This window comes from Mustelus asterias, chromosome 16 (assembly GCF_964213995.1).
Source record: "Mustelus asterias chromosome 16, sMusAst1.hap1.1, whole genome shotgun sequence".
Classification (NCBI taxonomy): domain Eukaryota; kingdom Metazoa; phylum Chordata; class Chondrichthyes; order Carcharhiniformes; family Triakidae; genus Mustelus; species Mustelus asterias.
Genome location: NC_135816.1, coordinates 98452992 through 98479274, shown reverse-complemented (window position 1 = coordinate 98479274; position 26283 = coordinate 98452992). Strand labels below are relative to the sequence as shown.

Sequence of the window (26283 nt, the reverse complement as noted above, 5' to 3'; positions counted from 1 at the left end):
TCAATGACGAGTGCCCCCCCAGTCAATGAGGATTGCCCCCTGTCAATGAGGAGGGCCCCCTATAAATGCGGAGGGACCCTTGACAATGAGGAATGCCCCCTGTCAATGAGGAGTGCCCCCTGTCAATGAGGAGTGCCCTCTGTCAATTAGGAGTGACCCTGTAAATGAGGAGTGCCCCCCCCCCCCCATCAATGAGGAGTCACCGCTGCAAATTAGGATTGTCCCCCGTTAATGGGGAGTGCTCCCCGTAAATGAGCAATGCCCCCGGTCAATGAGGTGTGCCCCCTATCAATCAGGAGTGCCCCCTGTCAACGACACGTGCCCACTGTCAACGAGTAGTTGGCCTGTAAATGATGAGTGCGCCCCATCAACGAGGAGCGCCCCCCGTCAAAGAGGAATACCCCACGTCAATGAGGAGTGCCCCCCGTCAATGAGGAGTGCTCTCTGTCAATGAGGAGTGCCACCTGTCAATGACGAGTGCCCGCTGTCAACGAGGAGTGCCCCCTGTCAATTAGGAGTGACCCTGTCAATTAGGACTCCCCCCGACAATGACGAATACCCCCCATCAATGAGGAGTGCCCCCCGTCAATGAGGAATGAGCCTGTCAATGAGGAGTGCCCTCTGTCAATGAGGAGTGCTCCCTGTCAATGAGGAGTGCCCCACGTCAATGAGGAGTGCCCCCTGTCAATGATGGGTGCCCTCCGTCAATGTGGAATGTCCCCTGTCAATGCGGAGGGCCCCCTGTCAATGAGGAGTGCCCCCGTCAAAAAGGAGTGCCCCCCGTCAAAAAGGAGTGCCCTCCGTCAATGAGGAGTGCCCCCCCGTCAATGAGGAGTGCCCCCTGTCAATGAGGAGTGCCCCCTGTCAATGAGGGAGCCCCAGCCAATGCGGAGTACCCCCTGTCAATGAGGAGTGCCCCCCCCTCTATGAAGAGTGCCCCCCGTCAATGAGGAGTGTCCCCCCACCCCCCTGTCAATGAGTAGTGCGCCCTGTCAATGAGGAGTGCCCCCTATCAATGAGGAATCCCAGCTGTTAATTAGGAGTGCCCCCTGTCAATGAGGAGAGCCCCCTGTCAATGAGGAGAGCCCCCTGTCAATGAGGAGTGCCCCCTGTCAATGATGAGTGTCTCCTGTGAATGATGAGTGCCCTCTGTCAATGTGGAATGCTCCTTGTCAATGAGGAGTGCCCCCCCCCCCGTCAATGAGGAGTGTCTCCCCCCCCCCCCCCGGTCAATGAGGAGAGCCCTCTGTCAATGAGAAGTGCCCCCTGTCAATGAGGAGTGCACCCTGTCAATGAGGAGTGCCAGCTGTTAATTTGGAGTGCCCCTTGTCAATGAGGAGAGCCCCCTGTCAATGAGGAGTGCCCGCTGTTAATTACGAGTGTCCCCTGTCAATGAGAAGAGCCCCCTGTCAATTAGGAGTCGTCCCCCTCCCCGTCAATGACGACTGTCCCCGCCCCCCATCAATGAGGAGTGACCCCTGTAAATTAGGAGTGACCCCTGTAAATTTGGAGTCCCTGCCCCGTCGATGAGGAGTGACCCCCATCAACGATGAGTGACCCCTGTCAGTTAGGAGTCCCTCCCCGAAAATGACGAGTGCAACCCCCCCACCCCATCAATCAGGAGTGCCACCTGTCAATGAGTAGTGCCCTCTGTCAAAGAGTGACCCTGTCAATGAGGAGTGCCCACTGTCAATAAGGAGTGCCCCCTGTCAATGAAGAGTGCCCCCCGTCAATGAGGTGTGCCCCCTTTCAATGAGGAGTGTCCCCTGTCATCGAGGGGTGTCCCCTGTCATCGAGGAGTGCCCCCTGACAATGAGGAATGCCGCCTCCCCGTCTATCAGGAGTACCCCCTGTCAATGAGGTGTGCCCCCTGTCAATGAGGAGTGCCCCCAGTCAATGAGGGGTGCCCCCAGTCAATGAGGGGTGCCCCCAGTCAATGAGGAGTGCCCCCAGTCAATGAGGACTGTCCCCTGTCAATGAGGAGAGACCCCTGTCAATTAGGAGTAACCCCTGTAAATTAGGAATGTCCCCTGTAAATTTGGACTGCCTGGCCCGTCAATGTGGAATGCCCCCTGTCAATGAGGAGGGCCCCCTACAAATGCGGAGTGCCCCTTGACAATGAGGAATGCCCCCTGACAATTAGGAGTGCCCCCTGTCAATTAGGAGTGCCCCCTGTCAATGAGGAGTGCCCTCTGTCAATGAGGAGTGACCTCTGTCAATGAGGATTGACCCTGTCACTGAGGAGTGGCCTCTGTCAAGAAGTGATCCGGTCAATGAGGAGTGCCCCCTGTCAATGAGGAGTGCTCCGTGTCAATGAGGAGTGCCCTCTGTCAATGAGGAGTGCCCCGTTTCAATTAGGAGTGATCCCTGTCAATTAGGGGTGTTGCCTGTCAATTAGAAGTGATCCCTGTCAATGAGGACTGCACCTTGTCAATGAGGACTGCTCCCCCCCCCCATCTATGAGGAGTGCCCCCTGTCAATGATGAGTGCCCCCTGTCAATGAAGAGCGCCCCCTATCAATGAGGAGTGCCCCTATCAATGAGGGGTACCCCCTATCAATGAAAGGTGTCCCCTATCAATGAGGAGTGCCCCCTGTCAGCGAGGAGTGCCCCCTGTCAATGAAGAGCGACCCTGTAAATGAGGAGTGCGCCCCATCAATGAGGAGCTCCCCCATCAATGAGGAATACCCCCGTCAATGAGGAGTGCCCCCCGTCAATGAGGAGTGCCCCCAGTCAATGAGGAGTACCCCTGTCAATGAGGAGTGCCCCCTGTCAATTAGGAGTGACCCCTGTCAATTAGGCGTGACCCCTGTAAATTTGGACTGCCTGACCCGTCAATGTGCAATGCCCGCTGTCAATGATTAGGGCCCACTATAAATGCGGAGGGCCCCCTGACAATGAGGAATGCCCCCTGTCAGTTTGGTGTGCCCCTGTCAATTAGGAGTGCCCCCTGTCAATAAGGAGTGCCCTCTGTCAATGAGGAATGCCCTCTGTCAATGAGGAGTGACCTCAGTCAAGGAGTGATGCTGTCAATGAGGAGTACCCCTTGTCAATGAGGAGCGCCCCTTGTCAATGAGGACTGCCTCTCTCAATGAGGAGAGCCCCCTGTCAATGAGGAGTGCCCTCTGTCAATGAGGAGTGACCCTGTAAATGTGGAGTGTAAATGAGAAACCTTTGATTTCCAAAACTGTTTTCACTATTTCCAGCCAGCCATCCGGAAAAAATAAGTTGGATTATCAATGAACATATCATTCGGTAGAAAGTTCCCATTGCTCAGGAAGAGGCTGAAATGGTGTCGCAGATTAAACAGATTTAACACTGCAGATCAGTCTCCGAAGTACCCAGTTAAAAGAAGAAAGTTGCTGGCGAATCTGGCCTCCTTGTCCTCCCAAGCAACGATAATCGTGTTTGTTGATGTCTGTCAGTACATCAGAAATAGGGGCATGAGTAGCATCCACGTGGCTTGAGTAAAAGACATAAAAGTAAAATAGAAAATGTCTTGAAAATCTCAGCATTTGCCGAGAGAGAACAAAGACAACGTTTCGAGTCAGGATGACATTCCGTCAGGATGCAGAATCTCTCGACATGGAAATATAGAAGCAAGAAGGGTCGTCCGGCCCTCCGAGACTGTTCCGCCATTCATTTTGATCATGGCTGATCATCAAATCGTGATCCCCCTTCCTCCGAGACCCCTGGATCCCTTTCGCCCCAAGAGCGAAAAGTAATTTCTTCTTGAAATCAAACAAAGTTTGACTTCAATTAAATTGTGTGGTAGTGAATTCAACTCATTCAGCACCCTGTGAGTGAAGAAATGTCCCGAAACGTTGCTTCTGTTCTCTGTGCCCAGATGCTGTCAGACCTGCTGTGATTTTCCACCGTTTTTGCTTTTGTTTCAGATTGCACGGTCCACGGTCGGTTGCATTGTTTTTCATCTACAAATTGTAATGCTGCTTGCAGCGTTCCATTGGCGCCGTGGCTTAGTTGGTTAAAGCGCCTGTCGAGTAAACAGGAGATCCTGAGTTCGAATCTCAGCGGCACCTTCGTGTGCGTGGCGTTTCGCCGTTTTACAACAAACTCACTCTTGCTGTGAGACGCCGCAACTTGACAGTCACACAGTTCGACAGCAGGAAAAGAAGACCAGAGACGCATTTTGGCTCTGCCGGCCATGAAGCACCGATGAAAATAGGTGCATTTTGCTGGTGGCGACTTCTGCAATTGTCAATCGCGTGTGAGGAATTGGTTAAAGTGAAGCGAAATTGAACAACATCTCAAACAGTTGCGTTCAGGTTTGAAGATCAGCTACGCCCGAACAGGGACTTGAACCCTGAACCCTCAGATTAAAAGTCTGATGCCCTACCGATTGAGCTATCCGGACTCCTAACGACTAATCGTTTCCCTCCGTTCAACTGGCCGCGCTCTCGAGGAGAGAAGCTTGGAAGAGAGTTCATTTTTTCAAGTGGCTTGGGAAGTGTCATGTTATCCACGTTATATTCAAGATGAGTATTTCGCCTTACTTTCTCAATGTCCAAAATTCAAGTCGTGCTTAGAATTTCATCGATTTGGCACCACAACGTCCTTATCAAATCATCCCCACTTTACGTGCTGCCTCTCTCGTTCCTATATTGCGTCCAAAAGTAAATCAACGGTGGTCCTGGTCGTTCATGCACTTGTCTAGTAGGCTGATATTCCTGAGTTCAATTCTCCGTGACACTTGTTTATGCATTTCACGTTGTACAATTTGAAGTACATCACCATCTCTCTGAGGACCACCAGTTTCAGTGTCCTGCATTCTGCAGCAGAAAGTGTCCCTTTGGCACATCGAGTCAGTTCCGGCCATCAAGCACGTGTCGGTTCTATCTAAACATTGATTCTTGTTCTCTCTGCACTGATCTTCAAACTATTCACGACGACTTTTGTTCATATGTACATCGTTGACAAATGATTTGCCGCAGCTTTAATCCATTTGATTTCCAAAACTGTGTTCTCTGTTTCCAGCAAGTCATCCGTGAACAAGAAATTGGATTGTCAATGAACACTTCATTCGGCAGCATGTTCCCATTGCCCAGGAATAGGCTGAAATGGTTTCGCAGATTTAACAGTTTTAACGCTGCAGATCAGTCTCCTAAGTACCCAGTTCAAAGAAGAGAGTTGCTGGCGAATCTGGTCTCCATGTACTCCCAAGCAACGATAATCGTGTTTGTTGATGTCTGTCAGTACATGAGAAATAGGGGCATGAGTAGCATCCAGTTAGCTTTAGTAAAGACATCAAAGTAAAATAGAAAATGCCTTGAAAATCTCAGAATTTGCCGAGAGAGAACAAAGACAACGTTTCGAGTAAGGATGACATTCCGTCAGGATGCAGAATCTCGACATGGAAATATAGAAGCTCGAAGGGTCGTCCGGCCCTCCGAGACTGTTCCGCCATTCATTTTGATCATGGCTGATTATCAAATGGTGATCCCCCTTCCTCCCATACCCCTGGATCCCTTTAGCCCCAAGAGCGAAAAGTAATTTCTTCTTGAAATCAAACAAAGTTTGACTTCAATGAAATTGTGTGGTAGTGAATTCAACTCATTCAGCACCCTGTGAGTGAAGAAATGTCCCGAAACGTTGCTTCTGTTCTCTGTGCCCAGATGCTGTCAGACCTGCTGTGATTTTCCAGCGTTTTTGCTTTTGTTTCAGATTGCAGGGTCCACGGTCGGTTGCATTGTTTTTCATCTACAAATTGTAATGCTGCTTGCAGCGTTCCATTGGCGCCGTGGCTTAGTTGGTTAAAGCGCCTCTCTCGTTAACAGGAGATCGGGAGTTCGAATCTCAGCGGCACCTTCGTGTCCGCGGCGTTCTGCCGTTTTGCAACAAACTCACTCTTGCTGTGAGACGCCGCAACTTGACAGTCATACAGTTCGACAGCAGGAAAAGAAGACCAGGGACGCATTTTGGCTGTGCCGGCCATGAAGCACCGATGAAAATAGGTGAATTTTGCTGGTGGCGACGTCTGCAATTGTCAATCGCGTGTGAGGAATTGGTCAAAGTGAAGCGAAATTGAACTACATCTCAAACAGTTGCGTTCAGGTTTGAATAGAAGCTACGCCCGAACAGGGACTTGAACCCTGGGCCCTCAGATTAAAAGTCTGATGCTCTACCGACTGAGCTATCCGGGCTCCTGGGTGCTAGTCGTTTCCCTCCGTTCAACTGGCCGCGCTCTCGAGGAGAGAAGCTTGGAAGAGAGTTCATTTTTTCAAGTGGCTTGGGAAGTGTCATGTTTTTCACGTTAAATTCAAGATGAGTATTTCGCCTTACTTTCTCAATGTCCAAAATTCAAGTCGTGCTTAGAATTTCATCGATTTGGCATCACAACGTCCTTATCAAATCATCCCCATTTTACGTGCTGCCTCTCTCGTTCCTATATTGCGTCCAAACGTAAGTCAACGGTGGTCCAGGTCGTTCATGCACTTGTCTAGTGGGCTGATATTCCTGAGTTCAATTCTCCATGGTACCTGTTTATGAATTTCACGTTGTACAATTTGAAGTACATCACCATCTCTCTGAGGACCACCAGTTTCAGTGTCCTGCATTCTGCAGCAGAAAGTGTCCATTTGGCACATCGAGTCTGTTCGGGCCATCAAGCACGTGTCAGTTCTATCTAAACATTGACTCTTGTTCTCTCTGCACTGATCTTCAAACTATTCACGACGACTTTTGTTCATATGTACATCGTTGACAAATGATTTGCGCAGCTTCAATCCATTTGATTTCCAAAACTGTGTTCTCTGTTTCCAGCAAGTCATCCGTGCAAAAGAAATTGGATTGTCAATGAACACTTCATTCGGCAGCATGTTCCCATTGCCCAGGAATAGGCTGAAATGGTTTCGCAGATTTAACAGTTTTAACGCTGCAGATCAGTCTCCTAAGTACCCAGTTCAAAGAAGAAAGTTGCTGGCGAATCTGGCATCCATGTACTCCCAAGCAACGATAATCGTGTTTGTTGATGTCTGTCAGTACATGAGAAATAGGGGCATGAGTCGCATCCACTTAGCTTTAGTAAAGACATAAAAGTAAAATAGAAAATGTCTTGAAAATCTCAGCATTTGCCGAGAGAGAACAAAGACATCGCTTCGAGTCAGGATGACATTCCGTCAGGATGCAGAATCTCGACATGGAAATATAGAAGCTAGAAGGGTCGTCCGGCCCTCCGAGACTGTTCCGCCATTCATTTTGATCATGGCTGATTATCTAATGGTGATCCCCCTTCCTCCCATAACCCTGGATGCCTTTCGCCCCAAGAACGCAAAGTAATTTCTTCTTGAAATCAAACAAAGTTTGACTTCAATTAAATTGTGTGGCAGTGAATTCAACTCATTCAGCACCCTGTGGTTGAAGAAATGTCCCGAAACGTTGTTTCTGTTCTCTGTGCCCGGATGCTGTCAGACCTGCTGTGATTTTCCACCGTTTTTGCTTTTGTTTCAGATTGCACGGTCCACGGTCGGTTACATTTTTTTTTCATCTACAAATTGTAATGCTGCTTGCAGCGTTCCGTTGGCGCCGTGGCTTAGTTGGTTACAGCGCCAGTCTCGGAAAGAGGCAGATCTTGAGTTCGAATCTCAGCGGCACCTTCGTGTACGTGGCGTTTCGCCGTTTTACAACAAACTCACTCTTGCTGTGAGACGCCGCAACTTGACAGTCATACAGTTCGACAGGAGGAAAAGAAGACCAGAGGCGTATTTTGGCTGTGCCGGCCATGAAGCACCAATGAAAATAGGTGAATTTTGCTGGTGGCGACTTCTCCAATTGTCAATCGCGTGTGAGGAATTGGTTAAAGTGAAGCGAAATTGAACTACATGTCAAACAGTTGCGTTCAGGTTTGAAGATAAGCTACGCCCGAACAGGGACTTGAACTCTGGACTCTCAGGTTAAAAGTCTGATGCTCTACCGATTGAGCGACCCGGACTCATAACGACTAATCGCTTCCCTCCGTTCAACTGGCCGCGCTCTCGAGGAGAGAAGCTTGGAAGAGAGTTCATTTTTTCAAGTGGCTTGGGAAGTGTCATGTTATCCACGTTATATTCAAGATGAGTATTTCGCCTTACTTTCTCAATGTCCAAAATTCAAGTCGTGCTTAGAATTTCATCGATTTGGCACCACAACGTCCTTATCAAATCATCCCCACTTTACGTGCTGCCTCTCTCGTTCCTATATTGCGTCCAAAAGTAAATCAACGGTGGTCCTGGTCGTTCATGCACTTGTCTAGTAGGCTGATATTCCTGAGTTCAATTCTCCGTGGTACTTGTTTATGCATTTCACGTTGTACAATTTGAAGTACATCACCATCTCTCTGAGGACCACCAGTTTCAGTGTCCTGCATTCTGCAGCAGAAAGTGTCCCTTTGGCACATCGTGTCTGTTCCGGCCATCAAGCACGTGTCGGTTCTATCTAAACATTGACTCTTGTTCTCTCTGCACTGATCTTCAAACTATTCACGACGACTTTTGTTCATATGTACATCGTTGACAAATGATTTGCCGCAGCTTTAATCCATTTCATTTCCAATACTGTGTTCTCTGTTTCCAGCAAGTCATCCGTGAACAAGAAATTGGATTGTCAATGAACACTTCATTCGGCAGCATGTTCCCATTGCCCAGGAATAGGCTGAAATGGTTTCGCAGATTTAACAATTTTAACACTGCAGATCAGTCTCCTAAGTACCCAGTTCAAAGAAGAAAGTTGCTGGCGAATCTGGCCTCCATGTAATCCCAAGCAACGATAATCGTGTTTGTTGATGTCTGTCAGTACATGAGAAATAGGGGCATGAGTCGCATCCACTTAGCTTTAGTAAAGACATAAAAGTAAAATAGAAAATGTCTTGAAAATCTCAGCATTTGCCGAGAGAGAACAAAGACAACGTTTCGAGTCAGGTTGACATTCCGTCAGGATGCAGAATCTCGACATGGAAATATAGAAGCTAGAAGGGTCGTCCGGCCCTCCGAGACTGTTCCACCAGATAAGCGAATTTGAACGACATCTCAAACAGTTGCGTTCAGGCTTGAAGGAAATCTACGCCCGAACATGGACTGGACCCGGTACCCTCAGATTAAAAGTCACATGCTCCACCGACTGAGCTATCCGGGCTCCTGGGTGCCAATCTTTTCCCTCCGTTGAACTAGCCGCGCTCTAGAGGAGAGAAGATTGGAAGAGAGTTCATTTTTTAATGTGGCTGGGGAAGTGTCATGTTATCCACGTTAAATTCAAGATGAGTATTTCGCCTCACTTTCTCAATGTCCAAAAGTCAAGTCGTGCTTTGAATTTCATCGATTTGGCACCACAACGACCCCATCAAACCATCCCCACTTTACGCGCTGCCTCTCTCGTTCCTATATTGCGTCCTAAAATAAGTCAACGGTTGTTCAGTTCGTCCAAGCACTTGTCTGGTAGGCTGATATTCCTGAGTTAAAATCTCCGTGCCCCCTCGTAAGTAGTAGTGCCCTCTGCCAATTAGTAGTGCCCGCTGCCAATTAGGAGTGGCCCCTGTCAATTAGGAGTCCCCCATGTCAATCGGAGTACACCCTGTCAATTGGAGTGCACCCTGTCGATTGGAGTGCCCCCTGTCAATTGCAGTGCCCCCTGTCAATTGGAGTGCCTCCTGTCTATTGGTGTGTCCCCTGTCTATTGGAGTGCCCCCTGTCAATGAGGAGTGATCCCTGTCAATGGGAAGTGCTCCCGATCAATGAGGTGTGCCCCCTGTCAATGAGGTGTGCCCCCCCTGTCAATGAAGTGTGCCGCCTGTCAATTAGGAGTTCCCCCTGTCAATTAGGTCTGCCCTCTGACAATTAGGATTGCGCCTTGTCAATTAGGAGTGGCCCCTATCAATTTGGAGTGACCACTGTCAATTAAGGGAGCCCCCTGTCAATGAGAACTTCACCCGGTCAATGATTGCCCCACCGTCAATGAGATGTGCCACCCTGTGAATGAATGGTTCTCCCCCGCCCGTCGATGACGATAGCCCCCACGTCAATGTGGAGTGCCCCCCCCCTCCTCCCGCCAATGAGGAGAGCCCCACGGTCAATGAGGAGTGCCCCCTGTCAATGAGGATTGCCTCTTGTCAATGAGGATTGCCCCTTGTCAATGAGGATTGCCCCCTGTCAATGAGGAGTGGCCCCTGTCAATTAGGAGTCCCCCATGTCAACCGGAGTACACCCTGTCAATTAGAGTGCCCCCTGTCGATTGGAGTACCCCCTGTCAATTGAAGTGCCCCCAGTCAATTGCAGTGCCCCCTGTCAATGAGGAGTGCTCCCTATCAATGAGGCGTGCCCCCTGTCAATGACGTGTGCCCCCTGTCAATGAAATGTGCCGCCTGTCAACTTGGAGTACCCCCTGTCAATTAGGTCTGCCCTCTGTCAATTAGGATTGCGCCTTGTCAATTAGGAGTGCCCACTATCAATTTGGAGTGAAACCTGTCAATTAGGAGAGCCCCCTGTCAATGAGGACTTCATCCTGTCAATGAGGATTGCTCCACCGTCAATGAGGTGTGCCAACCTGTGAATGAGTAGTGCCCCCCCACCCCCCGTCTATAACGATTGCCCCACGTCAATGTGGAGTGCCCCCCCCCCCCGTCAATGAGGAGTGCCCCACCCTCATTGAGGAGTGCCCCCTGTCAATGAGGATTGCCCCTTGTCAATGAGGATTGCTCCCTGTCAATGAGGAGTGCCCCCTGTCAATGAGGAGTGCCACATGTGAATGAGGAGAGCCCGCTTTCAATGAGGACAGCCCCCTGTCAATGAGGAGTTCCCCGTGTCAATGAGGAGTGCCCCAACTTCAATGATGAGTGCCCCCCCGTCAATGAGGAGTCTACCCCCCCGTCAATGGGGAGTGCCCCCTGTCAATGTGGAGTGCCCCCTGTCACCAAGCAGTGACCCATTTCAATTCGGAGTGACCCCCTGTCAATGAGGAGTGCCCCCTATCAATGAGGAGTGGCCCTGTCAATTAGGAGTGCCCCCTTTCAATTAGGAGTACCCCATATCAATTACGAGCTGCCCATATCAATTAGGAGTGCCCCTGTGTCAATTAGGAGTGCCGCACGTCAATTAGGAGTGCCCCCTGACAATTAGGAGTGCCCCCTGTCAATGCGGAGTGCCGGCTGTCAATGAGGAGTGCCCCCTGTCAACGAGGAGCGCCACCTGTCAATGAGGAGTGCCCCCTGTCAATGAGGAGTGCCCACTGTCCATTAGGATTACCCCCTGTCAATTACAAGTCTCCCCTGTCAATTAGGAGTGCCCCCTGACAATTAGGAGTGCCCCCTGAGAATTAGCAGTGCCCCATGTCAATTAGGAGTGCCCCCTGTCAAATAGGAGTGCAACCTGTCAATGCGGAGTGCCCCCTGTCAATGAGGAGTGCCTCTGTCAATGGGGAGAGCCCCCTGTCAATGAGGATTTCACCCTGTCAATCAGGATTGCCCCACCGTCAATGAAGAGTTCCACCCTGTGAATGTGTATTGCCCTCCCCCCCCGTCTATGACGATTCCCCCCACGTCAATGAGGAGTGCCCCCCGTCAATGAGGAGTGCCCCACCGTCAATGAGGAGTGTCCCCTGTCAATGAGAATTGCCCCTTGTCAGTCACGATTGCGGCCTTTCAATGCGGACAGCCCCTTGTCAACGAGGAGTTCCCCGTGTCAATGAGGAGTGCCCCCCCCCCCGTCAATGAGGAGCGCCCCACCGTCAATGAAGAGTGCCCGCCGTCAATGAGGAGTGCCCGCTGTCAATGAGGAGTGCCCCCTATCACCTAGGGATGACCACTGTCAATTAGGAGTGACCTCCTTTCAATTAGGAGTGCCCCCCTGTCAATGAGAGGTGCCCCCTTTCAATGAGGAGTGCCCGCTGTCAATGAGGATTGGCCCTGTCAATGAGGAGTAGCCCCTGTCAATTAGGAGTGCCCCCTTTCAATTAGGAGTGCCCCATATCAATTAGGAGTGCCCGATGTCAATTAGGAGTGCCCGCTGACAAATAGCAGTGCCCAATTCAATTAGGAGTGCCCCATGTCAATTAAGAGTGCCCCTGTCAAATAGGAGTGCCCCCTTCCAATTAGGAGTGCCCCATATCAATTAAGAGCTCCCCATGTCAATTAGGAGTGCCCCCTGTCAATTAGGAGTGCCCCCTGGCAATTAGGAGTGCTCCCTGTCAATTAGGAGTGCCCGATGTCAATTAGGAGTGCCCGCTGACAAATAGCAGTGCCCAATTCAATTAGGAGTGCCCCATGTCAATTAAGAGTGCCCCTGTCAAATAGGAGTGCCCCCTTTCAATTAGGAGTGCCCCATATCAATTAAGAGCTCCCCATGTCAATTAGGAGTGCCCCCTGTCAATTAGGAGTGCCCCCTGGCAATTAGGAGTGCCCCCTGTCAATTGGGAGGCGACTGTCAATGAGGAATTCCGCTTGTCAATGAGGAGTGCCACTCCGTCAATGAGTAGTGCCCTCCGTCAATCAGGAGTGCCCCACCGTCAATGAGGAATGCCCCCCTCGTCAATGAGGAGTGCCCCCTGTCAATGAGGAGTGCACCCTGTCAAGGAGGAGTGCCCCCTGTCAATCAGGAGTTCCCCCTGTCAATGAGGAGTGCGGCCTGACATTGAGGAGTGCTCCCTGTCAATGAGGAGTGCCCCCTGTCAACGGGTACTGCCCCTTGTCAATGAGGTGTGCCCCCTGTCAATCAAGTGTGCCGCCTGCCAATTAGGAGTGCCCCCTGTCAATTAGACCTGCCCTCTGTCAATGAGGATTGCGCCTTGTCAATTAGGAGTGGCCCCCTATCAATGAGGAGTGCCCCTGTCAATTAGGAGAGCCCCCTGTCAATGAGGACTTCACCCTGTCAATGAGGATTGCCCCACCGTCAATGAGGAGCGCCACCCTGTGAATGAGTAGTCCCCCCCCCCGCCCCCGTCTATGACGATTCCCCTAGTTCAAAGTGGAGTGCCCCCCGTCAATGAGGAGTGAACCACCGTCAATGAGGAGTGCCCCCTGTCAATGAGGATTGCCCCTTGTCAATGAGGATTGCCCCCTGTCAATGATGAGTGCCCGCTGTCAATGAGGAGTGCCCCATGTGAATGAGGAGTGCCCCCTTTCAATGAGGACAGCCCCCTGTCAATGAGGAGTTCCCCGTGTCAATGAGGAGTGCCCCCCCGTCAGTGAGGAGTGCCCCACCGTCAATGAAGAGTGCCCCCCGTCAATGAGGAGTGCCCCCACCGTCAATGAGGAGTGCCCCCTATCAATGAGGGGTGCCCCCTATCACCTAGGGGCGACCGCTGTCAATGAGGAGTGACCCCCTTGCAATTCGGAGTGCCCCCTGTCAATGAGGGGTGCCCCCGTTCAATGAGGAGTGCCCGCTGACAAATAGCAGTGCCCAATTCAATGAGGAGTGCCCCATGTCAATTAAGAGTGCCCCCTGTCAAATAGGAGTGCCCCCTTTCAATTAGGAGTGCCCCATATCAATTAAGAGCTCCCCATGTCAATTAGGAGTGCTCCCTGTCAATTAGGAGTGCCCCCTGGCAATTAGGAGTGCCCCCTGTCAATTGGGAGGCGACTGTCAATGAGGGATTCCGCTTGTCAATGAGGAGTGCCACTCCGTCAATGAGGACTGCCCTCCGTCAATCAGGAGTGCCCCACCGTCAATGAGGAATGCCCCCCCGTCAATGAGGAGTGCCCGCTGTCAATGAGGAGTGCCCCCTGTCAATCAGGAGTTTCCCCTGTCAGTCAGGAGTTTCCCCTGTCAATGAGGAGTGCGGCCTGACAATGAGGAGTGCTCCCTGTCAATGAGGAGTGCCCGCTGTGAACGGGTACTGCCCCTTGTCAATGAGGTGTGCCCCCTGTCAATGAGGATTGCCCCTTGTCAATGAGGATTGCCCCCTGTCAATGATGAGTGCCCGCTGTCAATGGGGAGTGCCCCATGTGAATGAGGAGTGCCCCTTTCAATGAGGACAGCCCCCTGTCAATGAGGAGTTCCCCGTGTCAATGAGGAGTGCCCCCCCGTCAATGAGGAGTGCCCCCACCGTCAATGAGGAGTGCCCCCTGTCAATGAAGAGTGCCCCCTATCACCTAGGGGCGACCGCTGTCAATGAGGAGTGACCCACTTGCAATTCGGAGTGCCCCCCTGTCAATGAGGGGTGCCCCCGTTCAATGAGGAGTGCACGCTGTCAATGAGGATTGGTCCTGTCAATTAGGAGTCCCCCCTTTCAATTAGGAGTGCCCCCTGTCAAATACGAGCTCCCCATGTCGATAATGAGTGCCCCCTGTCAAATAGGAGTGCCTCATGTCAATTAGGAGTGCCCCCTGACAAATAGCAGTGCCCCCCGTCAATGAGGAGTGCCCCCACCGTCAATGAGGAGTGCCCCCTATCAATGAGGAGTGCCCCCTATCACCTAGGGGCGACCGCTGTCAATGAGGAGTGACCCCCTTGCAATTCGGAGTGCCCCCCTGTCAATGAGGGGTGCCCCCGTTCAATGAGGAGTGCCCGCTGTCAATGAGGATTGGTCCTGTTAATTAGGAGTCCCCCCTTTCAATTAGGAGTGCCCCATAACAAATACGAGCTCCCCATGTCAATAAGGAGTGCCCCCTGTCAGGTAGGAGTGCCTCATGTCAATTAGGAGTGCCCCCTGACAAATAGCAGTGCCCCCCGTCAATGAGGAGTGCCCCCACCGTTAATGAGGAGTGCCCCCTATCAATGAGGAGTGCCCCCTATCACCTAGGGGCGACCGCTGTCAATGAGGAGTGACCACCTTGCAATTCGGAGTGCCCCCCTGTCAATGAGGGGTGCCCCCGTTCAATGAGGAGTGCCCGCTGTCAATGAGGATTGGCCCTGTCAATTAGGAGTCCCCCCTTTCAATTAGGAGTGCCCCATATCAAATACGAGCTCCCCATGTCAATAAGGAGTGCCCCCTGTCAAATAGGAGTGCCTCATGTCAATTAGGAGTGCCCCCTGACAAATAGCAGTGCCCCATGTCAATTAGGAGTGCGCCATGTCAATTAAGAGTGCCCCCGTCAATTAGGAGTGCCCCCTGTCAATTGGGAGGCCCCAGTCAATGAGGAATTCCCCTTGTCAATGAGGAGTGCCACTCCGTCAATGAGGAGTGCCACCCTGTGAATGAGTCGTGCCCCCCCCCGTCTATGACGATGCCCCCCAGGTCAATGAGGAGTGCCCCCCGTCAATGAGGAGTGCCCCACCGTCAATGAGGAGTGCCCCCTGTCAATGAGGATTACCCCTTGTCAATGAGAATTGCCCCCTGTCAATAATGAGTTCCCCGTCAATGAGGTGTGCCCCGTGTGAATGAGGATTGCCCCCTTTCAATGAGGAGTTCCCCGAGTCAATGAGGAGTGCCCCCCATCAATGAGGAGGGCCCCACCGTCAATAAAGAGTGCCCCCCGTCAATGAGGAGTGCCCCCACCGTCAATGGGGAGTGCCCCCTTTCAATGAAGTGTGCCCCCTATCACCTAGGAGTGACCCCTGTCAATTAGGAGCTCCCCCTGTCAATGAGGGGTGACCCATTTCAATGAGAAGTGCCCGCTGTCAATGAGGATTGGCCCTGTCAATTAGGACTCCCCCCTTTCAATTAGGAGTGCCCCATATCAATTTTGAGCTCCCCATGTCAATTAGGTGTGCCCCCGTGTCAATTAGGATTGCCCCATGTCAATTAGGAGTGCCGCCTGACCAATAGCAGTGCCTCATGTCATTTAAGAGTGCGCCCTGTCAATTAGGAGTGCCCCCTGTCAATTGGGAGACCCCTGTCAATGAGGAATTCCCCTTGGCAATGAGGAGTGCCACTCCGTCAACGAGGAGTTCCCCCCCGTCAAGCAGAAGTACCCCACCGTCAATGAGGAATGCCCCACCGTCAATAAGGTGGACCTCGCCGTCAATGAGGAGTGCCCCATATGAATTGGGAGTGCCCCCAGTCAATTCGGAGAGCCCCCGTCAATTATGAGTGAACCCTGTCAATTTGGAGTGCCCGCTGCCAATTAGGAGTGCCCCCTGTCAATTAGGAGTTCCCCCATGTCAATTGGAGTGCACCCTGTCAATTGGAGTGCTCCGTGTCGATTGGAGTGTCCCCTGTCAATGCGGAGTGCCACCTGTCAATGAGGAGCGCCCCCATGTCAATTAGAGTGCACCCTGTCAATTGGAGTGCTCCGTGTCGATTGGAGTGCCCCCTGTCAAGGAGGAGCACCCCCTGTCAATGAGGAGTGCCACCTGTCAATGAGGAGTGCCCCCTGTCCATAAAGATTGCCCCCTGTCAATTACAAGTCTCCCCTGTCAATGAGGAGTGCCCCCTTTCATGCAGGAGTGCCCCTTGTCAGTTAGGAGCTCCTCTTTTCAATTAGGAGTGGCCCCAGAAAATAAGCAGTGCCCCCGGTCAATTAGGAAGCCCCTTTCAATGAGGAGATCCCCTTGTCAATGAGGAGTGCCGCCCCCGTCAATGACGAGTGCCCCACCGTCAATGAGGAGTGACCCATAGTCAATGACGAATGCACCACCGTCAATGGGGCGTGCCCGCTGTCAATGTCGAGTGCCCTCCTGTCAACGAGGAGTGTCCACTGTCAATTAGGTGTGCCCCCTGTCAATGAGGAGTGCCCCCTGTCTATGAGGAGTGCCCTCTGTCAAGGAGGAGTGCCCCCTGTCAATGGGGAGTTCCCCCTGTCAATGAGGAGTGCCGCCTGCCAATGATGAGTGCTCCCTGTCAATGAGGAGTTCCCCCTGTCAATGAGGAGTGCCGCCTGTCAATGAGGAGTGCCGCCTGTCAATGAGGAGTGCCCCCTGTCAATGAGGAGTGTCCGACCGTCAATGAGGAGTGCCGCACCGTCCATGAGGAGAGCCCCACCATCAATGCGGAGTGCCCCTGTCAATGCGGAGTGCCCCCCGTCAATGAGGAGTACCCCCTTGCAATTAGGAGTGCCGCTTATCAGTTAGGAGCTCCCACTGTCAGTTAGGAGTGCCCCCTGTCAATTAGGAGTGACGCAGGAAATTTGGAGTGCCCCCTGTCAAATTCGAGTTCCCCCTGTCAATTAGGAGTGGCCCCTCTCAATTAGGAGTCCCCCAGTTCAATCGGAGTACACCCTGTCAATTGGAGTGCCCCCTGTCAATTGGAGTGCCCCCTGTCTATTGGAGTGCCCCCGGCAATGAGGAGTGCCCCCTGTCAACGAGTACTGCCCCTTGTCAATGAGGTGTGCCCCCTGTCACTCAAGTGTGCCGCCTGTCAATTAGGAGTGCCCCCTGTCAATTAGGCCTGCCCTCTGTCAATGAGGATTGCGCCTTGTCAATTAGGAGTAGCCCCCTATCAATTAGACGTGTCCCTGTCAATTAGGAGAGCCCCCTGTCAATGAGGACTTCACCCTGTCAAATAGGATTGCCCCACCGTCAATGAGGAGTGCCACCCTGTGAATGAGTAGTGCCCCCCCTCCCCCACCGCCGTCTATGACGATTCCCCTTGGTCAAAGTGGAGTGCCCCCCGTCAATGAGGAGTGCCCCACCGTCAATGAGGAGTGCCCCCTGTCAAAGAGGATTGCCCGTTGTCAATGAGGATTGCCCCCTGTCAATGATGAGTGCCCGCTGTCAATGAGGAGTGCCCCATGTGAATGAGGAGTGCCCCCTTTCACTGAGGACAGCCCCCTGTCAATGAGGAGTTCCCCGTGTCAATGAGGAGTGCCCCCCCGTTAATGAGGAGTGCCCCACCGTCAATGAAGAGTGCCCCCCGTCAATGAGGAGTGCCCCCACCGTCAATGAGGAGTGACCCCTGTCAATGAGGAGTGCCCCCTATCACCTAGGGGCGACCGCTGTGAATTAGGAGTGACCCCCTTTCAATTCCGAGTGCCCCCCTGTCAATGAGGGGTGCCCCCTTTCAATGAGGAGTGCCCGCTGGCAATGAGGATTGGCCCTGTCAATTAGGACTCCCCCCCTTTCAATTAGGAGTGCCCCATATCAAATACTAGCTCCCCATGTCAATAAGGAGTGCCCCCTGTGAATTAGGAGTGCCCCATTTCAATTAGGAGTGCCCACTGACAAATAGCAGTGCCCCATGTCAATTGGGAGTGCCCCATCTCAATTAAGGGTGCCCCCCGTCAAGTAGGAATGCCCCCTGTCAATTGGGAGGCCCCTGTCAATGAGGAATTCCCCTTGTCAATGAGGAGTGCCACTCCGTCAATGAGGAGTGCCCCCCCCCCGTCAATCAGGTGTGCCTCACCGTCAATGACGAACGCCACCCTCCCCCCTCGTCAATGAGGAGTGCCCCACCGTCAATGAGGAGTCAAAGATTTGCCGCAGCTTTCATCCATTTGATTTCCAAAACTGTTTTCTATGTTTCCAGCAAGTCATCCGTGCAAAAGACATTGGATTGTCAATGAACACTTCATTCGGCAGCATGTTCCCATTGCCCAGGAATAGGCTGAAATGGTTTCGCAGATTTAACAGTTTTAACACTGCAGATCAGTCACCTAAGTACCTAGTTAAAAGAAGAATGTTGCTGGCGAATCTTGCCTCCCTGTACTCCAAAGCAACGATAATGGTGTTTGTTGATGTCTGTCAGTGCATGAGAAATAGGGGCATGAGTAGCATCCACTTAACTTTAGTAAAGACATCAAAGTAAAATAGAAAATGTCTTGAAAATCTCAGCATTTGCCGAGAGAGAATTCAACTCATTCAGCACCATGTGGTTGAAGAAATGTCCCGAAACGTTGTTTCTGTTCTCTGTGCCCAGATGCTGTCAGACCTGCTGTGATTTTCCACCGTTTTTGCTTTTGTTTCAGATTGCACGGTCCACGGTCGGTCACATTTTTTTTCATCTACAAATTGTAATGCTGCTTGCAGCGTTCCATTGGCGCCGTGGCTTAGTTGGTTAAAGCGCCTGTCTCGTAAACAGGAGATCGTGAGTTCGAATCTCAGCGGCACCTTCGTGTTCGTGGCGTTTCGCCGTTTTACAACAAACTCACTCTTGCTGTGAGACGCCGCAACTTGGCTGAAATGGTTTCGCAAACAAAGTTTGACTTTAATTAAATTGTGTGGTAGCGAATTCAACTCATTCAGCACCCTGTGGGTGAAGAAGTTTCCCGAAACGTTGTATCTGTTCACTTGCTGTGAGACGCCGCAACTTGACCGTCATCCAGTTCGACAGCAGGAAAAGAAGACCAGAGGCGCATTTTGGCCTTGCCGGCCATCAAGCACCGATGAAAATGGATGAATTTTGCTGGTGGTGACTTCTGCAATTGTCAATCGCGTGTGAGGAATTTGTTAAAGTTAAGCGAATTTGAACAACATCTCCAAATTTTGCCTTTGTGGCTGGAAGGAAAGCTACGCCCGAACATGCACTGGACCCTGGACCCTCAGATTAAAAGTCAGACGCTCTACCGACTGAGCTATCCGGGCTCCTGGGTGCCAATCTTTTCCCTCCGTTGAACTAACCGCGCTCGAGAGGAGAGAAGATTGGAAGAGAGTTCATTTTTTAATGTAGCTGGGTGAGTGTCATGTTATCCACGTTAAATTCAAGATGAGTATTTCGCCTCACTTTCCCAATGTCCAAAAGTCAAGTCGTGCTTAGGATTTCATCGATTTGGCACCACACCGACCTCATCAAATCATCCCCACTTTACGTGCTGCCTCTCTCGTTCCTATATTGCGTCCAAAAATAAGTCAACGGTGGTTCAGTTCGTTCAAGCACTTGTTTGGTAGGCTGATATTCCTGAGTTAAAATCTCCGTGCCCCCTCGTAATTAGTAGTGCCCTCTGCCAATTAGTAGTGCCCGCTGCCAATTAGGAGTGGCCCCTGTAAATTAGGAATCCCCCGTGTCAATCGGAGTACACCCTGTCAATTGGAGTGCCCCCTGTCGATTGGAGTGCCCCCTGTCAATTGGAGTGCCTCCTGTCTCTTGGTGTGTCCCCTGTCTATTGGAGTGCCCCCTGTCAATGAGGAGTGATCCCTGTCAATGAGGAGTGCTCCCGATCAATGAGGCGTGCCCCCTGTCAATGAGGTGTGCCCCCTGTCAATGAAGTGTGCCGCCTGTCAATTAGGAGTTCCCCCTGACAATTAGGTCTGCCCTCTGACAATTAGGATTGCGACTTGTCAATTAGGAGTGGCCCCTATCAATTTGGAGTGACCACTGTCAATTAAGAGAGCCCCCTGTCAATGAGGACTTCACCCTGTCAATGAGTGCCCCACCGTCAATGAGATGTGCCACCCTGTGAATGAATAGTTCTCCCCCGCCCGTCTATGACGATTGCCCCCACGTCAATGTGGAGTGCCCCCCCGTCAATGAGGAGTGCCCCCTGTCAATGAGGATTGCCTCTTGTCAATGAGGATTGCCCCTTGTCAATGAGGATTGCCCCCTGTCAATGAGGAGTGCCCCCTGTCAATGAGGAGTGCCACATGTGAATGAGAAGTGCTCCCTTTCAATGAGGACAGCCCCCTGTCAATGAGGAGTTCCCCGTGTCAATAAGGAGTGCCCCCCTCCCCCGTCAATGAGGAGTGCCCTATGTCAATGAGGAGTTCCCCCTGTCAATGGGGAGTGCCGCCTGTCAATGAGGAGTGCCCCCTGTCAAGGAGGAGTGCCCCATGTCAATGAGGAGTTCCCCTTGCCAATGAGGAGTGCCGCCTGTCAATTTGGTGTGCTCCCTGTCAAATTAGAGTACCCCCTGTCAATTAGCAGTGCCCCCTGGCAATTAGTAGTGCCCCCTGCCAATTAGTAGTGCACGCTGCCAATTAGGAGTGGCCCCTGTCAATTAGGAGTCCCCCATGTCAACCGGGGTACACCCTGTCAATTAAAGTGTCCCCTGTCGATTGGAGTACCCCCTGTCAATTGAAGTGCCCCCAGTCAATTGCAGTGCCCCCTGTCAATGAGGAGTGCTCCCTATCAATGAGGTGTGCCCCCTGTCAATGACGTGTGCACCCTGTCAATGAAGTGTGCCGCCTGTCAACTAGGAGTACCCCTTGTCAATTAGGTCTGCCCTCTGTCAATTAGGATTGCGCCTTGTCAATTAGGAGTGGCTCACTATCAATTTGGAGTGACACCTGTCAATTAGGAGAGCCCCCTGTCAATGAGGACTTCACCCTGTCAATGAGGATTGCTCCACCGTCAATGAGGTGTGCCAACCTGTGAATGAGTAGTGCCCCCCCACCCCCCCCGTCTATGACGATTGCCCCACGTCAATGTGGAGTGCCCCCCCCGTCAATGAGGAGTGCCCCACCGTCATTGAGGAGTGCCCCCTGTCAATGAGGATTGCCGCTTGTCAATGAGGATTGCCCCTTGTCAATGAGGAGTGCCCCCTGTCAATGAGGAGTGCCACATGTGAATGAGGAGAGCCCGCTTTCAATGAGGACAGCCCCCTGTCAATGAGGAGTTCCCGTGTCAATGAGGAGTGCCCCCCCGTCAATGAGGAGTGCCCCACCTTCAATGATGAGTGCCCCCGCCCCGTAAATGGGGAGCCTCCCCCCCCCGTCAATGGGGAGTGCCCCCTGTCAATGTGGAGTGCCCCCTGTCACCAAGCAGTGACCCATTTCAATTAGGAGTGACCCCCTGTCAATGAGGAGTGCCCCCTATCAATGAGGAGTGGCCCTGTCAATTAGGAGTGCCCCCTTTCAATTAGGAGTGCCCCATATCAATTACGAGCTGCCCAAATCAATTAGGATTGCCCCCGTGTCAATTAGGAGTGCCGCACGTCAATTAGGAGTGCCCCCTGACAATTAGCAGTGCCCCATGTCAATTAGGAGTGCCGCACGTCAATTAGGAGTGCCCCCTGTCAATTAGGAGTGCCCCCTGTCAATGCGGAGTGTCGGCTGTCAATGAGGAGTGCCCCCTGTCAATGAGGAGCGCCACCTGTCAATGAGGAGTGCCCCCTGTCAATGAGGAGTGCTCACTGTCCATTAGGATTACCCCCTGTCAATTACAAGTCTCCCCTGTCAATTAGGAGTGCCCCCTGTCAATTAGCAGTGCCCGATGTCAATTAGGAGTGCCCCCTGACAATTAGGAGTGCCCCCTGAGAATTAGCAGGGCCCCATGTCAATTAGGAGTGCCCTCTGTCAATTAGGAGTGCCCCCTGTCAATGCGGAGTGCCCCCTGTCAATGAGGAGTGCCCCGTCAATGGGGAGCGCCCCCTGTCAATGAGGAGTGCCCCCTGTCAATGAGGAGTGCCCACTGTCCATGATGATTGCCTCCTGTCAATTACAAGTCTCCCCTGTCAATTCGGAGTGCCACCTTTCATACAGATTTGCCCCATGTCAGTTAGGAGCTCCCCTGTCAATTAGGAATGGCCCCAGTAAATTACGAGTGCCGCCTGTCAATTAGGATGCCCCTTTCAATGAGGAGTTCCCCCTGTCAATGAGGAGTGCCCCACCGTCAATGAGGACTGACCCCTAGTCAATGAGGAATGCCCCCTGTCAATTACGAGTGCCCCCCTGTCAATGAGGAGTGTCCACTGTCAATTAGGACTGCCCCCTGTCAAGGAGGAGTGCCCCCTGTCAATGAGGAGTTCCCCTGTCAATGAGGAGTGCCGCCTGTCAATGGGGAGTTCTCCCTGTCAATGAGGAGTGCCTCCTGTCAATGAGGAGTGCCCCCTGTCAATGAGGAGCGACCCCTGTCAATGAGGAGTGCCCCTGTCAATGAGGAGTGCTCACTGTCCATAAGGATTGCCCCCTGTCAATTACAAGTCTCCCCTGTCAATTAGGAGTGCCCCCTGTCAATTAGAAGTGCACCCTTTCATGTAGAAGTCCCCCATGTCAGTTAGGAGCTCTCCCTGTCAATTTGGAGTGGCCCCAGTAAATTAGGAGTGCCACCTGTCAATTAGGACGTCCCTTTCAATGAGGAGTTCCCCCTGTCAATGAGGAGTGCCCCACCGTCAATGGGGGGTGCCCCACCGTCAATGACGAGCGCCCCCCTGTTAATGAGGAGCGTCCACTGTCAATTAGGACTGCCCCCTGTCAATGAGGAGCGCCCCCAGTCAATGAGGAGTGCCCCCTGTCAAGGAGGAGTGCACCCTGTCAATGAGGAGTTCCCCCTGTCAATGAGGAGTGCCCCCTGTCAATGAGGAGTGCCCCCTATCAATGAGGAGTGTCCCACCGTCAATGAGGAGAGCCGCACCGTCCATGAGGAGAGCCCCACCATCAATGCGGAGTGCCACTGTCAATGCGGAGTGCCCCCCGTCAATGAGGAGTACCCCCTTGCAATTAGGAGTGCCGCTTGTCAGTTAGGAGCTCCAACTGTCAGTTAGGGGTATCCTCTGTCAATCAGGAGTGCTCGCTGTCATCTTGGAATGCCCGCTGCCAATTCGGAGTAAGGCTGGAAATTAGGTGTGCCCCCTGTCAATTTGGAGTTCCCTCTGTCAATTTGGTGTGCCCCCTGTCAAATTGGAGTACCCCCTGTCAATTAGCAGTGCCCCCTGGCAATTAGTAGTGCCCCCTGTCAATTAGGAGAGCCCCCTGTCAATGAGGATTTCAACCTGTCAATCAGGATTGCCCCACCGTCAATGAAGAGTTCCACCCTGTGAATGAGTATTGCCCCCCCAGTCTATGACGATTCCCCCCACGTCAATGAGGAGTGCCCCCCCGTCAATGAGAAGTGCTCCACCGTCAATGAGGAGTGTCCCCTGTCAATGAGAATTGCCCCTTGTCAGTCACGATTGCCCACTTTCAATGCGGACAGCCCCCTGTCAACGAGGAGTTCCCCGTGTCAATGAGGAGTGCCCCCCCCCCCGTCAATGAGGAGCGCCCCACCGTCAATGAAGAGTGCCCGCCGTCAATGAGGAGTGCCCCCTGTCAATGAGGAATGCCCCCTATCACCAAGGGGCGACCGCTGTCAATGAGGAGTGACCCCCTTGCAATTCGGAGTGCCCCCTGTCAATGAGGGGTGCCCCCGTTCAATGAGGAGTGCCCGCTATCAATGAGGATTGGCCCTGTCAATTAGGAGTCCCCCCTTTCAATTAGGATTGCCCCATATCAAATACTCGCTCCCCATGTCAATAAGGAGTGCCCCCTGTCAAATAGGAGTGCCTCATGTCAATTAGGAGTGCCCCCTGACAAATAGCAGTGCCCCCTTTCAATTAGGAGTGCCCCATATCAATTACGAGCCCACCATGTCAATTAGGAGTGCCCCCTGTCTATTAGGAGTGCCCCACCGTCAATGAAGAGTGCCCGCCGTCAATGAGGAGTGCCCCCTGTCAATGAGGAGTGCCCCCTATCACCTAGGGATGACCACTGTCAATTAGGAGTGACCCCCTTTCAATTAGGAGTGCCCCCCTGTCAATGAGAGGTGTCGCCTTTCAATGAGGAGTGCCCGCTGTCAATGAGGATTGGTCCTGTCAATGAGGAGTAGCCCCTGTCAATTAGGAGTGCCCCCTTTCAATTAGGAGTGCCCCATGTCAATTACGAGCTCACCATGTCAATTAGGAGTGCCCCCTGTCAATTAGGAGTGCCCGATGTCAATTAGGAGTGCCCGCTGACAAATAGCAGTGCCCAATTCAATTAGGAGTGCCCCATGTCAATCAAGAGTGCCCCCTGTCAAATAGGAGTGCCCCCTTTCAATTAGGAGTGCCCCATACCAATTAAGAGCTCCCCATGTCAATTAGGAGTGCCCCCTGTCAATTGGAGTGCCCCCTGGCAATTTGGAGTGCCCCTGTCAATTGGGATGCGACTGTCAATGAGGAATTCCGCTTGTCAATGAGGAGTGCCACTCCGTCAATGAGGAGTGCCCTCCGTCAATCAGGAGTGCCCCACAGTCAATTAGGAGTGACCCCTGTCAATGAGGAGTGCACCCTGTCAAGGAGGAGTGCTCCCTGTCAATCAGGAGTTCCCCCTGTCAATCAGCCGTGCGGCCTGATAATGAGGAGTGCTCCCTGTCAATGAGGAGTGCCCCCTGTCAATGAGGAATGCCCCCTATCACCAAGGGGCGACCGCTGTCAATGAGGAGTGACCCCCTTGCAATTCGGAGTGCCCCCTGTCAATGAGGGGTGCCCCCGTTCAATGAGGAGTGCCCGCTATCAATGAGGATTGGCCCTGTCAATTAGGAGTCCCCCCTTTCAATTAGGATTGCCCCATATCAAATACTCGCTCCCCATGTCAATAAGGAGTGCCCCCTGTCAAATAGGAGTGCCTCATGTCAATTAGGAGTGCCCCCTGACAAATAGCAGTGCCCCCTTTCAATTAGGAGTGCCCCATATCAATTACGAGCCCACCATGTCAATTAGGAGTGCCCCCTGTCTATTAGGAGTGCCCCACCGTCAATGAAGAGTGCCCGCCGTCAATGAGGAGTGCCCCCTGTCAATGAGGAGTGCCCCCTATCACCTAGGGATGACCACTGTCAATTAGGAGTGACCCCCTTTCAATTAGGAGTGCCCCCCTGTCAATGAGAGGTGTCGCCTTTCAATGAGGAGTGCCCGCTGTCAATGAGGATTGGTCCTGTCAATGAGGAGTAGCCCCTGTCAATTAGGAGTGCCCCCTTTCAATTAGGAGTGCCCCATGTCAATTACGAGCTCACCATGTCAATTAGGAGTGCCCCCTGTCAATTAGGAGTGCCCGATGTCAATTAGGAGTGCCCGCTGACAAATAGCAGTGCCCAATTCAATTAGGAGTGCCCCATGTCAATCAAGAGTGCCCCCTGTCAAATAGGAGTGCCCCCTTTCAATTAGGAGTGCCCCATACCAATTAAGAGCTCCCCATGTCAATTAGGAGTGCCCCCTGTCAATTGGAGTGCCCCCTGGCAATTTGGAGTGCCCCTGTCAATTGGGATGCGACTGTCAATGAGGAATTCCGCTTGTCAATGAGGAGTGCCACTCCGTCAATGAGGAGTGCCCTCCGTCAATCAGGAGTGCCCCACAGTCAATTAGGAGTGACCCCTGTCAATGAGGAGTGCACCCTGTCAAGGAGGAGTGCTCCCTGTCAATCAGGAGTTCCCCCTGTCAATCAGCCGTGCGGCCTGATAATGAGGAGTGCTCCCTGTCAATGAGGAGTGCCCCCTGTCAACGGGTACTGCCCCCTGTCAATGTGGTGTGCCCCCTGTCAATCAAGTGTGCCGCCTGCCAATTAGGAGTGCCCCCTGTCAATTAGGCCTGCCCTCTGTCAATGAGGATTGCGCCTTGTCAATTAGGAGTGGCCCCCTATCAATGAGGAGTGCCCCTGTCAATTAAGAGAGCCCCCTGTCAATGAGGACTTCACCCTGTCAATGAGGATTGCCCCACCGTCAATGAGGAGTGCCACCCTGTGAATGAGTAGTGCCACCCCCACCCCCGTCTATGACGATTCCCCTAGGTCAAAGTGGAGTGCCTCCCGTCAATGAGGAGTGCCCCACC

General features: G+C 52.4%; 4 non-coding genes across 4 annotated transcripts; 2 read left to right on the top strand and 2 right to left on the bottom strand.

Moving 5' to 3' along the window:
• Positions 1-3965: 3965 nt before the first annotated feature.
• Positions 3966-4039, top strand: trnat-agu (transfer RNA threonine (anticodon AGU)). The gene has a single exon. It is a non-coding gene; the product is annotated as a tRNA-Thr (tRNA).
• A 262-nt stretch (positions 4040-4301) lies between these two features.
• trnak-uuu (transfer RNA lysine (anticodon UUU)) lies at positions 4302-4374 on the bottom strand. Its single transcript has one exon. It is a non-coding gene; the product is annotated as a tRNA-Lys (tRNA).
• Positions 4375-6087: 1713 nt separating this feature from the next.
• On the bottom strand, positions 6088-6160 carry trnak-uuu (transfer RNA lysine (anticodon UUU)). Its single transcript has one exon. It is a non-coding gene; the product is annotated as a tRNA-Lys (tRNA).
• A 12672-nt stretch (positions 6161-18832) lies between these two features.
• On the top strand, positions 18833-18906 carry trnat-cgu (transfer RNA threonine (anticodon CGU)). Its single transcript has one exon. It is a non-coding gene; the product is annotated as a tRNA-Thr (tRNA).
• Positions 18907-26283: the final 7377 nt, after the last annotated feature.